The sequence below is a fragment of the Rhamphochromis longiceps genome, linkage group LG3 (assembly GCF_057381845.1).
Source record: "Rhamphochromis longiceps isolate RC_006_pf linkage group LG3, R_longiceps_female_GT1.1, whole genome shotgun sequence".
Taxonomy (NCBI): domain Eukaryota; kingdom Metazoa; phylum Chordata; class Actinopteri; order Cichliformes; family Cichlidae; genus Rhamphochromis; species Rhamphochromis longiceps.
The window spans coordinates 4,300,670-4,319,431 of NC_140559.1; the positions used below are offsets into that span (position 1 = coordinate 4,300,670).

At 44.9% G+C, this 18,762-nt stretch overlaps 1 pseudogene across 1 annotated transcript; it reads right to left on the minus strand.

Annotated features, from left to right (window-relative positions):
- Nucleotides 1-1,308: 1,308 nt before the first annotated feature.
- LOC146672583 (rab3 GTPase-activating protein catalytic subunit-like) lies at nucleotides 1,309-18,690 on the minus strand (annotated as a pseudogene). The gene is made up of 17 exons (XR_014910691.1): nucleotides 18,653-18,690; nucleotides 18,319-18,447; nucleotides 17,975-18,046; nucleotides 17,149-17,222; nucleotides 16,371-16,462; nucleotides 16,058-16,230; nucleotides 15,367-15,489; nucleotides 15,024-15,189; nucleotides 10,148-10,202; nucleotides 9,510-9,838; nucleotides 8,839-8,845; nucleotides 8,582-8,719; nucleotides 6,753-6,980; nucleotides 5,532-5,628; nucleotides 2,645-2,748; nucleotides 1,700-1,815; nucleotides 1,309-1,408 (listed from the first exon to the last, which is right to left on the minus strand). The product of XR_014910691.1 is annotated as a rab3 GTPase-activating protein catalytic subunit-like (transcript).
- Nucleotides 18,691-18,762: the final 72 nt, after the last annotated feature.

Genomic DNA, 18,762 nt, shown 5'->3' on the forward strand with positions numbered 1-18,762 from the left:
GTTTAAATCATAAGAACTGTCACTATACAGAGATGTGCTTCTGATTCTGTAATGCAGTTCTGCTTGTGTTGAGTGATGTAAACCACCAATCGATCTGCACGCTTCAAACCTCAAAACTGATCATTTGATTTTTTTTATGACACAGCAGTGGTGAGTGTTCCCACCTTCTGCTCTTTGTAACTTAACGCCATCTTTCTGTTCTCATATTTTGGACATGATTTTGGAGTCCATCTTTGCAGCAGCAATTGACCGCAAAGTAAAGCTACCGGAAATGTACAACCCTGCATCCGATCTTAAAACAGGAAGTTAGCATTTTCTCGTGCACAGGGTCTATTGCAGACTAATTAAGGTTGCTGATCCAACCCTAACTATGTGCTTTATCAAAGAGGAAAGTTTTGTCTGTCTCCTGAATCCAAACTGGAAGCTGGTTCCACAGAAGAGGGGCCTGAAAACTGAAGGCTCTGCCTCCCATTGTACTTTTAAATACTCTAGGAACAACAAGTAGGCCTGCAGAGCGAGAGTGAAGTGCTCTAATAGGGTGATATGGTACTACAAGGTCATTAAGATAAGATGGGGCCTGATTATTTAAGACCTTGTATGTGAGGAGCAGGATTTTGGATTCATGTTCCAGTTGATGCATCAGAGTCAATCTGGGATCCAGTGTGGAGCACATGGACACTTTTAAGGCTTAAAGAACAAACCGATGATTCGATTAGATACTCGGCTCCATCTCTGGAGTCACGGCCACCAAAGCTTTGTTTCTGCTAACACTGTAAACATATACAAATGCACATTAATAGTTGTTACTGCAGAAAGAGAAAAAGAAGCGTCAAAGACAGGAAGGAGATCTGCTCCACTGTGGAGAGAGCTGCACAACTTTGTTCCTGCAGAATTGTCACACAGTCAAACTGATAATTCTTCATTTTTCATTGATAGTTAAACAGACTGGTTCTTATAGCTCTGAACGTGCTTCACAGCACAGCAGCAGCAATTGTGTGTTTCAGGAAGAAACAACGTTACAATAGAGCAGACTCTCCTGACACTGACAGAAAACACCGCGTCTTTACATCAGTGCTGACCACGTCCTTCCAGTTTCATCCACATGAAGTATATATAAATAAAACAGCGCTGACTTCATGTCTTGTTCTAGGACCGGGACACCGACCTATTCTTGATGCTGATATTGAATAAGTGTGGTGTGTGTGTGTACCTCTAAAGATGTCTCTATAGATGACAAATACATGACTGTATACATGAAACTGACAGCAAGACGTGGGAAGGACACGGAGGCAGAGTGAGAGTTACCCTCTAAGCACTGATGAAGAGTCTGTGGATTATACTGCCAGCCAGGCCCTGGCCTGCTCCTGTCACTACCACCTCTGGTTCCTCCAGCAGGGAGCTCACAAACCTAGAGACAACACACAATGTGGAAAATGTTACAATATTCCCACAAAACAAAACACTTAAATAAGAACATGTAAAACCTGAAGACACCAAAACTATAAAATAAGACCACCAACATGAGCGAGAAAGAAACGTGTGAACTGACTGTGATCCTTCAGACGCCGTCTTTGTGAAACAGATTCATCGTGACAACCTGTTACTGACTAACTATCTGTAGTGACGGTGAAGACGGTTACATGTTACCAACAGCACAAACAAAGCTGTCAGTGAGCGCAGCTCAAACTCTGCGACTCACTTCTTCAGTTCATCAGCAGCCTCTCCGCTGTCGTCCTCAGGAACGGAGAACTTGGCCTTGAGCGAGCGAGCTTGAGTGATGACTGTCTCCATGCTCAGCAGCTGGTTAATGAAATCCTGCACACAGGACAAGAACAACTGTCTGCTCAATCCTGACAGCATGAGACCCCAAGACTGTCACATTTATACACATACGTGGTTTTTCCTACGTGGAACGTCATAGGCTGAGTCTCGGGGTGTAAAAGGCGTGTTTGGAGTCACAGTGGATACATGGCATACTTAAATGTACTTTGAGAAAGCCAAGAATACTTTTACACAACAAGACTGTCCAATCAAGGAAAACTAACATGGTGGGGTTTAGCTGTGCAGCTGTACAGTGACATTCAAAGAAAAGGGGCTGTATGGATACTGAGTGCTAGTGAGAAGAACATTTTTATATGTGAAGAAGTGATGATTGTTCTCAGACTTTAGGACAGTATTAAAGCAGGTGTTTAATGCACCTAACATGTGATCAAACTCAATAATAACAATCTCAGTCTCTGTTTTCGATCACTGATAAACACATCCGATATCAGCAGAGTATAAAAGCTTTGAGCCCAGGTGGGAACAGCCGAAGGAATTACCTAGGTTTAGAAAAAAGTTAGCCATCACTGAGGAAGCACTGGAGTTTGTTACTCCAGCTCCCACTACAATCCCACTGCACCACACCCCTGTTTTCATGGTTCAACCATCAATGGCCATAATAATTATCAGCCAAGTTCTCAGCCATGGTGCACACTGTCCAGTCTACGTACACCTCATGTACAGCACATACTCAACTACAACAAAAACACAGTTAACAATCAATCAATAATTTATTTAAAAACAAAACTTTTTTGGGTGAATCTAATGATACTTTCTTTTAAACTGAATTATTTGTGGAAAGTCCGGTCGAGTTTTCACTGACCTCTAACTTCTTGTAGTCCTGGTTGGGGGACTGCAGGAGCTTGCTCGCTTGAACTGTAGCTTGCTGAATGGTTTTTTGCACTGATGGAATATCTTCAGCAGACTCTGAAAGAGAAGAAATGACAGTGTTTCCAGAGTGACAGAAAGCTGTGATTAAAAGAAAGACCTGCCACGTTTGTAACCTCAATTACTGTTAACATGAGAAAAAGCCTAAAATCGAGTAAACCTGCAAACTATTATCTCACTAATACAGATCCTTTTGAAATAATCAAAACCTTCACAACATTTTATAATAATCTTTACAGAGATTAAAACATATCCACAAAGTCTTGATGGATTATTATTGGAGTTAATTAATCCAGCTATTTCAGAGGATCACAGAACACATCTGCAAATAGAAACTAAGCCTTTTGTCCAGGAATATACCCACATGTGCTTTGGCACAAGGAAAAACTCCCTTTAAACAGGAAGAAGCCTTCAGCAGAGCCAGGCTCAGGGAGGGGCGGGGCCATCTGCAATAACCGAGTACAATAACCTCAGTTTGATCTGAATTAAGAAGCAGAAAGTTAGCGGCCATCCAGGTCTTTGTGTCTTTAAGACATTCCTGCAGTTTAACTCATTGGTGTGTGTTATCTGGCTTCATGGACAGATAGAGCTGGGTGTCATCTGCATAGCAGTGTAAATGTATGCTATGTCTTCTAATGATGCTGCCTAAGGGAAGCATGTATAATGTAAACAGAATTGGCCCTAGCACTGAACCCTGTGGAACTCCATAATTAACCGCAGTGTGTGAAGAGGACTCTCCATTTACATGCACAAACTGGAGTCTGTTAGATAGATATGATCCAAACCTTCACACATTCACGTGTTATCAGCACGGAGCGTCTCTGTCAACCTCTGGAAGTAAAGCTTTTAGTAAGTGTCATAAGATCAAAATACATTTTTTAAAGAAGTGAAACGAGGACATTATTGTTGCTATGTTTTGTATTTTGTAGTCCAGACTTAATCAGAATTAATTTGCATACAACCTGGATAGGCACCAAAGCATTTCTGACCTGCTGAAACATTCTGGGATATTACAGAATAAATGAAAACTAGCTTTCTGGTTTAATTAGAGAAAAGGTCTGAGTATCACAGCAGGATGTTAGCTGATTGAGGTTTCTCCAAAGTACTAGAAAACTCTCCTCAGTGATGTCCTTACTAGTGTCTCTCATTGGCTGTCTCTAGACTCAGAACTGGTCTTAGCAGTATACCGTCAACTTAGAGACGATCCAGAAACTAAGACCTGTTATAATTATACGTGAACTCTCATTAGCTAAATTGATGGTTGCACTGCAGGTGTCAGGGAACAACAGCAACACGACTGAAAGATCTTTAGCTTCTTCTAAAAACCAAATCAAATTATGCCCTGCTCCAGATGTGACAGTCTGAAGACGAAATCTAGACTTTTCTGTATCCTGGAATAATTATCAATTTATTGTGTGTAGAATAAAATAAAGAGTGGGTTTTATCTGATTTCTGATCATTACTGGAGAAAACTTGACTGAAAGAAATTCATGTTGGGGAAACTTTCCAGGCTCCTTTCACAGTGAGGGTTGGGTAGCTAGTTAGAGTAAACAAACTAAATCACATTTACCTGCATTTTAACACCAGGGTCATGTTCTACCCATCATGCCTACGCAGCCCTGAAAATATCACGTGTCCATCTCTGATACTTATAAGAGCTCAAAACTGGCCCAAACCCTGATGGAGTCCAAGGGCCTGCAGTGCAGAACACATCTTGAGCCCAAATCTTGGAGGGCTCAGGATTTGGGCTTTTTCTGCAGCTCATGGGCTGCATTCACTGAACCGACCACAAACTCATCTGTGCACCAAAGTACACAGTGAGACGTCCTTTACCCTCACATCACTGGACACTTCCAGGTTCTGGGTTTCAGTCACTCTATACCAGTGGTGCCCAAATCTTTTTGCATCACAGCTGTGATACAGAACGGCTGTGTGTGCGGAGCCTGTTTCGTTTCAGTGCCGAAAAAAAGGGGTTGTATTTTGATGTAATGACTGTGTCGATGCAATCAGTCATTACATCACTCAGCTCAGGACTGAGCTGTCTAGACGCCAGCGTGTATCATACAGTGCGTCCACTTGCAGCCCTCCTCGTTTCCCAGCCATCGCGCCCCCGTCTGCACGTCCCCACACAGTCCTCACGTTTCACAGTCAGTGATTGTAAAGAGTTCCTCTGCAGTGGCTCTGCCAGGAGCCTGTCTGCAGAGAAGTCATTCCTTTGTCACTATCAGTGGCTTCATCCACCTGCAGAGGAAAGCAGCTACCATGCACCTTATCATTAAGCACTCGATAGGCAACTTGACAGGAGCAGAGCACAGATGCAGTTTTAGCAGAGACACTGTTGAGCACGACAGTTTAGAAGTGTGTGTCTGAAAAAGCCCTCTGACTTGTCTTTGTGCTCTGGATGTTTGGCGTCTTAGCTTGTTAAGCTTTAAACTGTCACAAACTTGCACTTTAAGACAGACTCGCTGCGGCCTCTCCTCATCACCCACCGCTGCGCAGGTATGCTTCATCTTATCTTCTTTGGCTTGGAAACATATTTGGTGATGCTTCATCCTCTGCTTTGTGTTTGTGTGCGAGCCCCGTCAAAAGCCTGTGCATTATGCTGGCAGCGTCCAAGATTTCTACTTTTTTATTCATGCAGCTTCTGGGTTTTTTTCTCCATTAACAGCTCGGGTTGCATGTCATTTTCTTAGTACTTATTTTAATATCTTTAGTTTTTTGTATTTCGGTCTGACTGTAATTTACCTGCTGTGGGCTCAGAGTTATTTTCCCTGATTTTATTTCATATAAACGTGTTTCTCAACCAAACGGTGAGGACTTACCTTCTTCCTTCAACTTCAGAATAGTTGCATGAAGTATACAGGGCAGGAGGTGACGGGCCAGGTCTGCAGGTTTCTGCATCGCCATGTAGTGCAGAACCTAAAGACAAACCCCCAAAAAGTTTAGTTTGCCTGGCTTCTGTTTTCCTTTTGCTCTTTCAGATCAACAGAATATTTTTGCACAGCCAACAGGCTGCCTCTGAAGAAGACTCCAGATAAACGGTGACCTTTCTCTATGATGGTTATTCACAGAGGGACCAGTCATACCCAGATCTTTAAATCTGTCATAAGACTATCAGTGAGCATTATTTTTATCCATCCATCCACTGGCTTCCGCTTATCTTTTTCAGGGTCGCGGGGGGCGCTGGAGCCTATCCCAGCTGTCGAAAGGCGGGGTACACCCTGGACAGGTCGCCAGTCTGTCGCAGGGCCAACACACAGGGTCAGACAACCATTCACACTCACATTCACTCGCACATTCACACCTAGTGGCAATTTGGATTATCCAATTAACCTATCCCCACAAGCTGCATGTCTTTGGACGGTGGGAGGAAGCCGGAGTACCCGGAGAGAAACCACGCAGACACGGGGAGAACATGCAAACTCCACACAGAAAGACCTGATGGTGGAATTGAACTCAGGACCTTCTTGCTGTGCTGCAACAGCACTAACCACCGTGCTGCATTATTTTTAACTTTCTCTTTTTGGATAAACAATGTCTTTAAAAGACAGGCAACATTTTCAGTGATGGTGCAAACTGGAGCGCCGAGCTCTGCTTTCATATGTGCAGGAAGAACATGCAAACGCTTGGCAGGGACCTGCCCGGGTCCAAATCCAGGACCCTCTTTGGGTGAGGAAACAACTAACCCCAGTTACTGTTTGTCCCTTTCCCATAAAGCCGACCGGATCATTAATAGAAGCTGGTTTAAAGTTGCTCTTCATTTAACACCATCACACCACAGAGAGCTGCTGTGTGTCAGTTAAACATCGTGTGTGACAGCATCAGATCCTTTTTCATCAACATGTGAAAATGCTTCAACATGTCTGTGAGCACAGATCTGTGTTAAACTGACTTCTCCAACATACATGAGCCAAAACGGCCCCATGGCAGAAGCTGATCCTGAAAATCAGCAGAAACATTCATGAAAACACTTTGTGATCCACTTAGTAAACACGTTTGGCTTAAAAACACGCATGTGGCAAAACGAACGACCTGCTTCAGACCTTCTCGGCCTCCTTGGTGTCATCAAAAAGTCTTTTTTGGCGTCGTGCAGGTGTGACCCTGGCAGTCTCCCAAGCCTCCACCCACATGTTGCCTGGGATCTTCATCCTGGGACTGAGTGTCCCCGTCACCATCGTGTTGCCCTTCTCATCGACCATTTCCTCTTCTACGTAATCCCGAGGTGAATACCAGCGCACAAAATCCTCCAGGACACAGCCGGGGTTGGCTGCCTGTGGACAGAGACACAAACTCGTCCTTTAAATGAAGTAATGTGTAAATATATTCACTGACACCTCATACTGGCACTGACGACTCGAGCAGGGCCCACTCACGACACCACTGCATTCATGGACCCAAGCACACCAGGCTGTCACTGAACATAAAATGTCATTTAGGCATCAAAACGATTTCCTTCTGTTCAGGACTGGAAGTAAATACGTGTGATCTGGCAACAAAAATGTTTTACTTTTTTGTGTAAGAGTAAATCTGAAAATCTATGAATAACAAATCAATTGTATTTTAGTATTAAAACCAGTTCAGACTGAATAAAGAGCTCGTCCACACTGGATCAGAAACAGAGACATGGTGGGAATAACCAACACTGTAGATTCAGGGCAGCTGCAGCATGACTTACACTGTGTGCTGGTCATTATCACTGCATTACTGCCTCAGGTCTGCAGGTCTCTGCAAAGACAAGGTTCAAATAACCTCTGAAGATGATTTATAAAACTGCAATGAGCTGTTTGAAAACTGACGACCACGTGATCGTCTGGTGATCAGAGGTTTCTGCACTCACGTAGCTTCTCCCAGCATGACTGCATCCATCATGCCACACGTGTCAGTGACAGAGTCACAGCTTTCCACAGCGTAGGCTGATCAACAGTCCTCTTATTCCACACTAGTTTACTTGTAAAAGCCTACGTGACATTTTTTATTAATTCATCATTAACTGCACAGAGAAGACGTCGTTTTCTTTAAGCTAACAGTATTATTAAAGTTCTTCATGACTGGGCCCAGTGTCCTCTTTATGGTCACCCTACCACAGCGGTACTCTCTGTGACTACTGTGTGTGTGTGTGTGTGTCTGCACAGTTATGTTCACTGCAGGCAGTTCACACCCACACACAAAACATCCTGAACAGTAAAACTAGCAGACATGTAGCAACTCGAGGGCACACTGACGCTAATGTGTGTATAAGAATTTATTTTATTTATGTATTATTCATATTATGTTATTGTATGATGCCTTGGTGCCACTGGATTTTAGCATGTCTCACACTCATGCAGTTAGACAGATGGTGGGGGTCTAGTAAGGAAGTTGGGGGGAAGCAGAACTCCACAGGAAGAATCTTTTGTCTCTTCGAGGACTCTGGGAGGCAGCGAGGGAGTGTGGACCTTAAGGTGTGAAACAGCTGTGCACTGCCTTTTGTTCCTGAAGAAGGTTTTTAACTGAGAGCCATGCTAGGCTCAGGGAGACTCTGCTGACCGTCTGCCCCGCGATCATGCAGGCTCTCCACCAAGCTTGGTTTTCTGTTCTTTGTTTTGATTAAAGAATGTTAGCTACCGCTCGTCTGCAGGCTTTATTTAATGGAAAACTTCCACAACATGTGGCTAATGCTGAAGGCTAACGGGTGGCTGTAGCTCATTAGCAGGTCATCTACTGATCAGAAGGTCGTGGTTCAATCCCTGGTTCCTCCAGTCTGCAGGCCAAGTATCCTTAGCCAAGATACTAACCCCAAGCTGCTCTCCGATGTGTCCGTCTAAGTGTGGATGTTAGACAGGAAGCACTAAGAAACTTAGGAAACAGCTGACCCAGAGTGTGTCCGACTCACTTTGAAGGACTCCATGTCAGATAGCAGACAGGCACTCTGCATCCGAGCACGCAGGTGGGTACCTTCAGCTGATGTGCCCAGTTTGGTCAGTACCTCTGACTGCTCTGCTAACAGGTCCTCTGTCATTGGAGCAGGTTCCTGAAAATGAAACATGATGCACAGATATCAGACTCAGTCAGCTTCAGCTGAGCTTAATGACATTTCTGTGAACCACTTATATGAGATCTGCTTTCATGGTTTTGTCACACAAAGGTCGCCTCTGTACTGTTACAACCGCTTTCTTTTAGTTCTAATTATTAACTGCACGTCTTTGAACATGGAGCGAGTGGGGTTGGGTTAACTCTGACTCTGAACTGCCCACAGGTGTGAATGAGAGCATAAATCAGAGGTGTCCAACTCCAGGCCTCGAGGGCCGGTGTCCTGCAGGTTTTAGATGCGTCCTTGATCCAACACAGCTGATTTAAATGGCTAAATGACCTCCTCAACGTGTCTTGGGTTAGGGCTATCCTTTGTTGCTAGTTAGCCTGACCTGTATCCCCAATGTTAAGTTTGTACATTGTATGTATGGTCGATTAGGTCATCTCAGTTGCAGGCAACCAACAAATAAAGCTTATCCTTATCGTGGAAGTTCTCCAGAGGCTGAACTAACCATCTGATTCAGGTGTGTTGACACAGGGTGAGATCTGCAGGACGCCGGCCCTCGAGGCCTGGAGTTGCCCACCCCTGGGTTAAATGTTTGTCTGTCTCTCTGTGTTCGCCCTGCGACTGGCGACCTGTCCAGGGTGAACCCCGCCTCTCGCCCTATGGTATGGGATAGGCTCCACCCCGTGTGACCCCGACTATTATTTTCAACATGCTGTATTTGGAATAAATAACAGCATATGATGTGTTTGCACAGTGAGGCAGTGACTCTGACCTGTGTGGTGACCTGTGAACATAGAGAGGCTCTGCAGAGTTGAGCAGAGTCATGTTGTTGTAGGGGTGCAGCCTGCCCTCAGCTCTGCCCTCAGCTTGTGTCGCCTCAGGCTCGCCCTGGTCACTCAGGCACTCGAAGAATTCCTCCTCGCTGTCACTCCACGACTCCCAGGATTTTCCTTGAGACATCTCTCTTGTTGAACTGGAAGCACTGGTTGCACACTCTGGTCCTTGGCGGCTCTTCTGGCAGGCACCTGAGACCCTGTGTTCCTGTTCTTTCCCCTCGGGTACCTTGTGAGATTCATCTCTGGCCTTCTTCCTTTCGATACAACAATTCAGCATCTGTCCAGGAACAAAAACTCTTTTCACACATGGAAACATAACACTGCTACTTGTGTTCAACAGACAACACGACATAAACAGGTGTTTGGGAGTTTGAAGATGCTGTATCACACTGAGCATCAGCTCTCAGAATTCATTTTTCTCTTTATCACCTAAACATCGTTCCAATTATCAAAGTTAACACAACACTTTTGATAAACCACTGGAATTAAAGTTGCAAGTCTACAAATGTGCATGATGTTGTTTTTTGTCTTTTAAATCGTTCGATTAGTCCTTGCACTTTGTGCACTTTGTGCACTGTGTGGCTACCTGGAACTTCTGATGCAAAAGACAACAGCGAAGATCAGGAGCTGCACCTGCCAGCCTGCAGATTAGGAAGCACAGAGATGGATATGAGTGAACACCAGTGTGTTAACAGAGAAACAAATACTGCTTAAACAATTTCAAGCAAAGTTTTAGTTAGAGCACGGCACAAACACTGCAGGGGCTTTTGTGCCTGGTATTATGTGCTTGGATTTTTACATTTTGGTCATTTGTCTGTTATTTGAGAGGGACGGAGATCCAACATGACTGACAACAAGACCAAAGCCCGATTCTAAAGTGTCGGCTCAGCTGGACAGCTGAAGCTGGACAGCTGAAGCTGGACAGCTGAAGCTGGACAGCGTACAGACATCCAGCATTTGACTTTACTTATATGGCACAGGATAAGAACCACAGAGTGCTTCACAATAATATGAAACAGCACAAATCTAGTTCAAAGCCAGGCTAAATAAATGAGTCTCAAGCTGCTGTTTATAAAAATAAATGCAATCAAGGCAACATAATGATGGAGGCAAAGCACTCCACAGCCTGGGGGCCCCCGCTCTGACAGATCCATCTCCTCTGGTCTCAAAATGTGTTTCTGTCTTCTGTCTGTGTCCAAGTCAACAGTCTAACAAGGTCCCACAAATGTCTGCAAATAGGTTCTGCTCTTCCACGAAGTCCTTTGAGATCCCGACTGAAATCGGCTGGTGCCAATATCTGCTGAGTGTTGGCCACGAATAAAGCAGCAATAACAGAGTTCAACGAGAACAACAACTTTTCATTATCACTTATTCTTCACTCTCTCCACAGCTGACGGACCAACAGCAGCACACAGAGGACAGTGGTACCAGATACTTTGTATGCCGTCACCATCTGACAGAGGAGCTGCAGGGCTGAAAATATATCCTCAACCTCAGGTTCAACTAACGAACTGACCCAGTCACAGACTTCCAGGGAGGCTTTGGAGTATCATTCCCAAGTTCAAGCACAGCCCCTAGTCCCACTTCTTAGAAAGGGAAACCGCTACTGTAGTCTGCTTATCCCGAGGTGGGAAACCAGGACAGTCCAACAACATCCACAGACTCAGTGGGACTCGCACCTCCAGCCCAGGAGTCCTGCCACCAAAGAGTCATGTAACTCGTCACAGACCTCGCCAATTAATATCAAATATCAGCTGGTTCAGTCCCAACTGATGGTCTCATTATTCAGGTTTCACACAAGAAACGTCTCATGACGGGTAAAAACAACGAGCTCTCTCAAGACTTTTGCAAAACATGCTGGTGGCAGTGGTCACAGTAGAACTACTGAAGGTTCCAGCGCACTTTTGGTAAAGTGGAAAGAATATTATTTCACCATAAACGGGCCACGACCAGGTGCTTCCCACAAGATTTCACACAGACCAGTGAAAAGAATTATCAGAAGAGTCAAGGCCCAGTTATGAAGAGCCACAGAAAGGCCTGAATCAGCAGGTACGACTGTTTCAAAGAAAACAATATGTGCGCAAGAGCCACAGAAAAAAAGAGAAGCGTGAAGTGTGTTTAAAGTTTGCTGAACAAGTCTGTGAAACGCTGGCAGAATATTATCATCTGCATTCATAAAGTATCCACAGGCGTCTTTGCCTGCTCTCCTGTACACTCATGAGTTCACACCTACCTGCCCCTCTAACACCATCGTTACATTTGCTGATGATGCGACAATCATCAGTGGAGAAGACGGCGAACAGGCAGGAGGTTAAAAACCTGACAGGCTGCTGCAATGAACACAACCGTCTGCTCGGCGCCATCAAAACTAAGGAGATGTGACCTCAGCAGAGGGAAACACGTTCCTCTCCACATCAAGCAGACTGTGTTCAGCGAGTGTCCTCGTTCCTGGGGACTCACGTAGCTGAGGACCTCTCATGGTCCAAAGTCAAAGACTCCACCTCAGGATGCTGAGGAGGAGGAACCATCTGGAGAAGAAAGTCTTGGTGGCTTTTTTACCACAGCACCATAGTGTGTCCCCACCTACTGCTAACAGCTTGGTATGCTAACTGCTCGGTGGCTCATTAAGACAGCACAGAAGAATAGTGCCTGTCCCTTTCCTTCCCTGGAGGACATGGTCAGCACTCGCTGTCTCAGGAGAGCCAATCAAATCTCATCTCATCCTGGACAGCACCTGTTCAAGAAACAGGACAGCCAGGCTAAGAAAACAGCTTTTCCCCTGGACCATCGATCACTGAACACTAAGCTCAGTGGATGGAGCGAGTGAGCCTCCCTCCTACCTGAGACACTCCTGTGTAACATTCAGTATAATGTTCACTAATGCTGCCAAATGTAAGCTTACATCTAATACAAAACACCAGCATAACACGGGACAATTACACCCTCCCTCCATGGCTGCTGCCATCCAACCAGTGCAATACTCCTCTGGTTAAATGGTAAATGGACTGGTTCTTATAAAGCGCTTTTCTACTCTTCTGAGCACTCAAAGCGCTTTACACAACTTGTGCATTCACCCATTCGCACAAGCACATTTTTCTAGGTGCTTTCTAAGTAACATTCTCTCTCACACACACACACACACACTCCGATGAACGCATCGGAGAGCAATTTTGGGGTTAGTATCTTGCCCAAGGATATTTGGCATGCAGCCTGGGGGAAGCCAGGAATTGAACCACCAACCTTCCGATCAGTAGACGACCCGCTCTAACGCCTGAGCTGCAGCCACCCTATTTTATTGCTATTTTATTCAGTTTGACGAATGAATGATGATACGCTTTAACTTTAATATAGTTTGGTCATTTAATTCAATTCAATAAAACTTTATTGATCCTGAAGGCTGACCCCGATGGAAATTGGGTTAAGGCTGCCGACCTTTGCCAGCGCCATCTTACCCTTCTGACCATACATACATGACACAAACATCACATGGGGAAGACAGGTCAGAGAGGTATAACAATGGAAAATGCACCACATGAGGAAAGGAGAAAAAAATAACTCCCCCCAGACTGAGCTCCAACAGGGAGATCAGTTTGAGAACAGAAAAAAACACCTCTGCACATGAAAGAAACACATGACAAGCAACAGGGATGGGTAAAGGGTGAGAGACAGCCAGTGTAGACAGTACATCCAGGCCTGCGTGCGCTGGTCTCCTTGATCCACCGTCAGCATCGGAGGGGAATAAGCGTCGAAGGCGTTTGGAGGGGGAGGAGTGTACATCTGCATGTGTATATATGTCTGTGTCTGTATGTGTGTGTGTGTCCAGAGTTCAGCTGAGACAGTGTCCTCCTCCCTGCCAGGCTAAGTAAACAGTCTTCCAGCCAACCCAGGTGGCCTTGCATGGAACGGGAAGAACAGTCTAAACACAGTCGTTATCAGGGAGTTGTGGTTCTGCTCCAGCCTTGAGCCCACGGCTGGGGCCGAAGGGGTATCCGCGTAAGTGATGGAGGTTTTTACTTTAGTGCGAACAGCTCATATGAATTTCAAAGCTGTTCTAACACTCCGACACTGGTCTCTCAATCTCCCATTGGAGAGCCGTGAGCTTCTCCATGATGTTATCAAACTTGCGCTCCGTGATGTTGTCATTCTTGTGCTCAGAGAGCCGATTCTGAGAACTCAAAGACACGACGTCGTAGTCTCACTCCAAGCGCTTTATTTGTTACGCCATTTTTCTCCACACCAACAACAACCCTTCGCGGGCAACAGTACTCTCGCAGTATAACAGAAAATAACAAGTTAACAACGACCGCAGTGAGCTTCTCCAAGATGTGATCCATGCTGCGTTCAATGAGCCCATTTTGAGAAACTCACGCCTCTTCCCATCGTTTGAATCCCAGCGGGCAGCCTTGTGGGGGTTTGAACAGCCGGTTCCGCTTTCTTAATTCTTCGATAAGTCAGGGCCAAGCCAGCTCCGATCAGCCAGAACCCTGTTATCATGGCTCCAAATAGGTAGATATCTTCAGCACTCAGGCTCACCCGAGCCCAGACTTCTCGTTGAGAAAGGGGTGTCAATTGCATTCAGGGACCAGTTGATCCAACCCATAATTCCTCTTTTAGGTTTTAGAGAACAGACTGTGAGAGAGTGTTCCAGGGAAAAGTAATACAAAAAACACGAGACTAGACAAGGACACAAGAGGCTAAGCAGGGAAGCTAAGGGAGAGGAGAAAAGTGCGACTGCCTTTGTTAAGAGCAAAACTCTCTGAATGCTGTAAACACACCGTGTTTGGGTGGCTGCATCCCAAAAACACCACAGCAACACTGAAGTCTGGAGGTGGGAGCATTATGATTTTGATGTTCCCAAAAAAATGTGTGATTGCTTAGAAAAGTTATGCATAAAAACTTTATAACAAGCTGCAAAAGGGACTGAGCCATTAAATCTAACTCCAGGAAGGATGAATGGAGACATTGTTGATTAAAATCTGCTGCCATCTACCAGGATGATGACGATGAAACAAGGATGGATGTTTCAGCAAGACCATGATCACAAACACAGCCAATGGAAACTGTTGGTTTCAGAGGAATCAAGTAAAGCTGCTGGAACGGCCCAGCCAATCACCTGAGCTGAATCTGTGGGAAGGATCCACGGAGCATTCGGGATTTATAGACTGTTTGTGTGGTGAGTGGGTCAAAGTCATGAGCAATGATGGGACTGGTTTCTCCATACAGAAGCTGCCATGAACTGTCATCACCAACATTTGTATAAAGTAATAAATAAATGTCTGTGTGTTTAATGTCCCTGTGTTACCGACATCTGGTGATAATTTCACATCAAAGCACCTTTAGAAATATATTTGCTTAGAGAACTGCTGACGTGTTCAATACTTATTTTACCTGCTATAAAATGAAAATGTTAATATGTGTGACATCTTTAAAATCAAAGCAGCACGAGCCTGTGAGGTACCCACCCACAAATAAGATGGTTATTTTCCCACCGGTAACGCAACTCAAGGACAAACTCCTGCCAGAGGTGTCCAACAGCCCACCGTAGTAATAGTTGACCAGACACACACACAGAGCCAGACGGTAGGTCAGACTGTCACTGGGGGCTGACTTCAGCTGGTGGAAAAGGTTCTACAACGAGGGAAAAGACCAGCATGAAATCAAACAGCAGGACACCAAATTTAATACATTCTAATAAAAATCCTGACAAAGTACTGACAGCACTGAGCCCGTCTTCACTCTGAAACTTATGTTGGACCTGACCTGAGTGTAACCTTGAGTGTGCGAGTGGTGAAGAGGCAAACATACATAATCAGAGGTTTTCTCTTGCTCCGATGTCCCACTGGAGTTGGACAGCTGAGTGTTATTCTTACAGTCAGACTTCTCCACAGCAGCATCTGGAAACAGAGACACAAACACAAATAAATAAGTCTGTCATTTAGAAACTCTGTTGTTTTATAGATGTTAGAAGAATTAAACAAGTGGAGCTCACGTAGTCAGCACTTCATGATAAAACACAGGATGCTGATCGCTCAGTGGCAAAAGCAGGATGTGACCAGAAGTAGACAATAAAAATAAGAACGCTGCCTGATATCCTGTTTAAGACGACGCTCTTGTGCTTTACTGAGCTGCTGTCAGATGGGATCAATATCTGTGGCCAGCACTCTAAGACATAAATGCAATTACGGCTGTAGTTTGAAGATTCAAGGCTGTCTTAGCTCGAGCTGCTGAGTGTGACGGGCTCAACAGTGACCAGGAAGGAAAAACTGTTTGTGAAAAGAAGCAGAGGAGCCACATCAGTACGAGTCAAACTACCACACGCTGCGAGGTCTCTGCTGCTCTGAATATCACGCTCACCGTCTCCTAACACGGGATCCACACCTCTTCTGTCAGAATCAGTTTCCTCATAAAATGAGCTGAAACCATTAAAACTCAGTCAAGTATTAGTCAACTCCGACTAGTTAATGCCTTTTAAACAGGTTACATGATTAACTCTTACCAGAAGGACAGAATTGAGTATCTCGGTGTTAAGGGGCGACTCATCGATGCGTCGATGGCGGCGAATGTGCTTCCGGGCACTGTGCACCATGTTGGAGACAGACAGTTTGGAAATGGGCACAGTTGCTGCTGGCTCGGTCAGCTTGGACAAAGCAGAGCTGATATCACTGTTTTCTACAGACGACAAACACATCCAAGAGTTTCTGTTCAATTGCTGAGGCCCGGGTCAGCACAGATGCCCAGATCTCCCAGTAAGCTACGCACGTTTCCAGAATGCAATATGGTCACTCAACAAGTAAAGCCAGGAACCTGACCTTTGCCCTCATCTTCAGCGTCTCCTCTTCAGGAATCTCCTCTGTAGACTCAGTCCTACAGCAGAGTTTAAAGAGCTCTGTCACAGCCTCACCTACAGGGAACAAAAACAGTTACTGACCTGATATTTTCTTATTCAAACTTTTCATGAAGCACACGCTTCAGCACAGCGAAGCAGGACAACATCTGTGTAACATTTTCTAAATCATGGACGTGGCAACAAAAGAAAAGTCCACTTTACATCACATGTAAAGTGCTTGGGGCTGTCATGAGAGGCGAGGCACACCCTGGACAGGTCGCCAGTCTGTCGCAGGGCAAACAGAGACAGACATTCACACCGTGGGAAATTTAGAGCCCCAATGAACCTGTCCCCACTAACTGCATGTCTTTGGACTGTGGGAGGAAGTAGGAGGCCCACACAGAGAACAATGAGGAAAAAAGACACTTTATTTATCCTTGACTATGTTCTTTCTATCGGAAGCTTGATTACATCCGTCTTATCTGCTGCGCATCATTTGATGCATGAATTTTAGCCTCTTGGCTTAGAAATAGTTTCCTCTGTGCTGTTTGGACAAAAAACAAAGCCATAAAAAGTCTTCACACATCCCACAACAATGTGTATGTTTGTAATGGATCCAAGTGTATTAGCAACCAGAAAAATACAACATGTAGTATGTAGCGGTGTGTTTGAAATCTGTACTGACTGGTAAAACCTCTGTGGTCTGCCCCAAAGCATCATGGTCTCTGTCCCCGAGTGTCCCACTGATCAGTTCAACTTACCCAGTAAACACTGAGGATTTTCAGCCGTCCTGACTCGAACTGAGCAGTGAGGAGCTTGAAGAGGGTCGAGGTCACTGTTGGGTGATAAACAGAGTAAACAGTAGAGGAGAGTTTCTGATACACTTTTAGTTAAAGGGTTTTTATAAGTAATGAGTCATGTTTGATTACATGTGACGTAGTCCTTCACCAGTAATCAAGATAATTACACATGTAAGCATTTCCTTATGTCACACTCAGTTTGTCCCTTCATGCTTGTTAGACCTGTGCCAGCTCTGTTTGGGCCGTACAATCAAACCCATGTACGTTTACCCTTTTAATAAACTGCTCCACCCATTTCCTACTTTACGAGTGAAATATGAAGCAATGCAGTGTGTACACGGATGCAACACTCAGTGCTCAGCGCAGCGTTTTGTGTGCTATAGTGCAAGTGAACAGCTCACTCCCATCAAAGCTTTTCCATTGGATCGTTAACACAAACACCAAATGTCAGGAGGACATGCGCCTCAAACTGGAGTTGTCGTTCTAGCCCGGGTATTGTGTTATCCTTGTCTGTATACCGAGCTTCTTATTAATAAGCAGCTCTGCACAAGAGCAGAAGCAGAGTCCAGCCTGTTGCTCTTACAGTATAATACTCATAATAAAAGTACAGTAACCGTGGTTAGTCACTGAGCAGCCCGGTGCGTTTCTCTTGATTTCTTTAGTCAGGGTAAATTCATTCACCTGCACGGGTTAGCTAAACGAACTTTACAAAACAAGTTTCCCCTACAGCCGAGTGCTCACCTAAGGACCTAAGTTACGGATTAGCTTACACACACATTTAACTTACCGAAAAGAATACGGTGGGGCCTCAGGTCCTCCTGTCTGGTAGTCCAATTTACTGAAGAACACCTCAGGCTGTCACTTTGAAATAGTCGGTAATGTAAACGCTGGACCTCTCAGCATCTGCCATTCCCGAACAGACACATGCAAGTTTGTCCGTGACTGCAGCCGCGCTGTACATTTATTTCAGTTTCAATATTTTTTTCAGTTTCAATATTTTTTTCGGTTTCATTTCAAGGTGGCATCGTTCTGATCCCATACACACACAAATCCTGATTTACAAGTACAAAATATTTATGAGCACAATTTGAGCCCATATACTCTCTCTACCACAGCTGCCTTTGAACTTGCCTGGCCAGGTCTGAGTCCAGCTTTGCTACTCCTGCCAGGTCACATGACACAGGGGTGTGCTCTGATGTCAGCAGGCAGGTCAGTGGAGCCCTCTGGTGGTGGATATATGGCAGTGAAACAGGAGGAGGCCTGAGAACAGACAGCAGGCTTAACTAGCAGGACAAAGTAGCATGTAGTACTTGAAGGAGTCGTCACAGCCAATCAGCTCTCAGGAAAATGGAACATCACATAAATATTTCTCTTCTTTGATTTTCATCAATGTATTTCCTTTGACAGATTTTCCGTCAACACTTCTGCTTGATCAGAAGCTCATAGGCAGTTCCTGTCACTCTACAATAACACAATGTAAAGGCTGCGCTCTCTGCCCTCCATAATTTGACATATTTTGTTATTTTGTGTGTGTTTGTCTGTGTGAAGTTTTGATGTGTATGTGAAAAACAATTT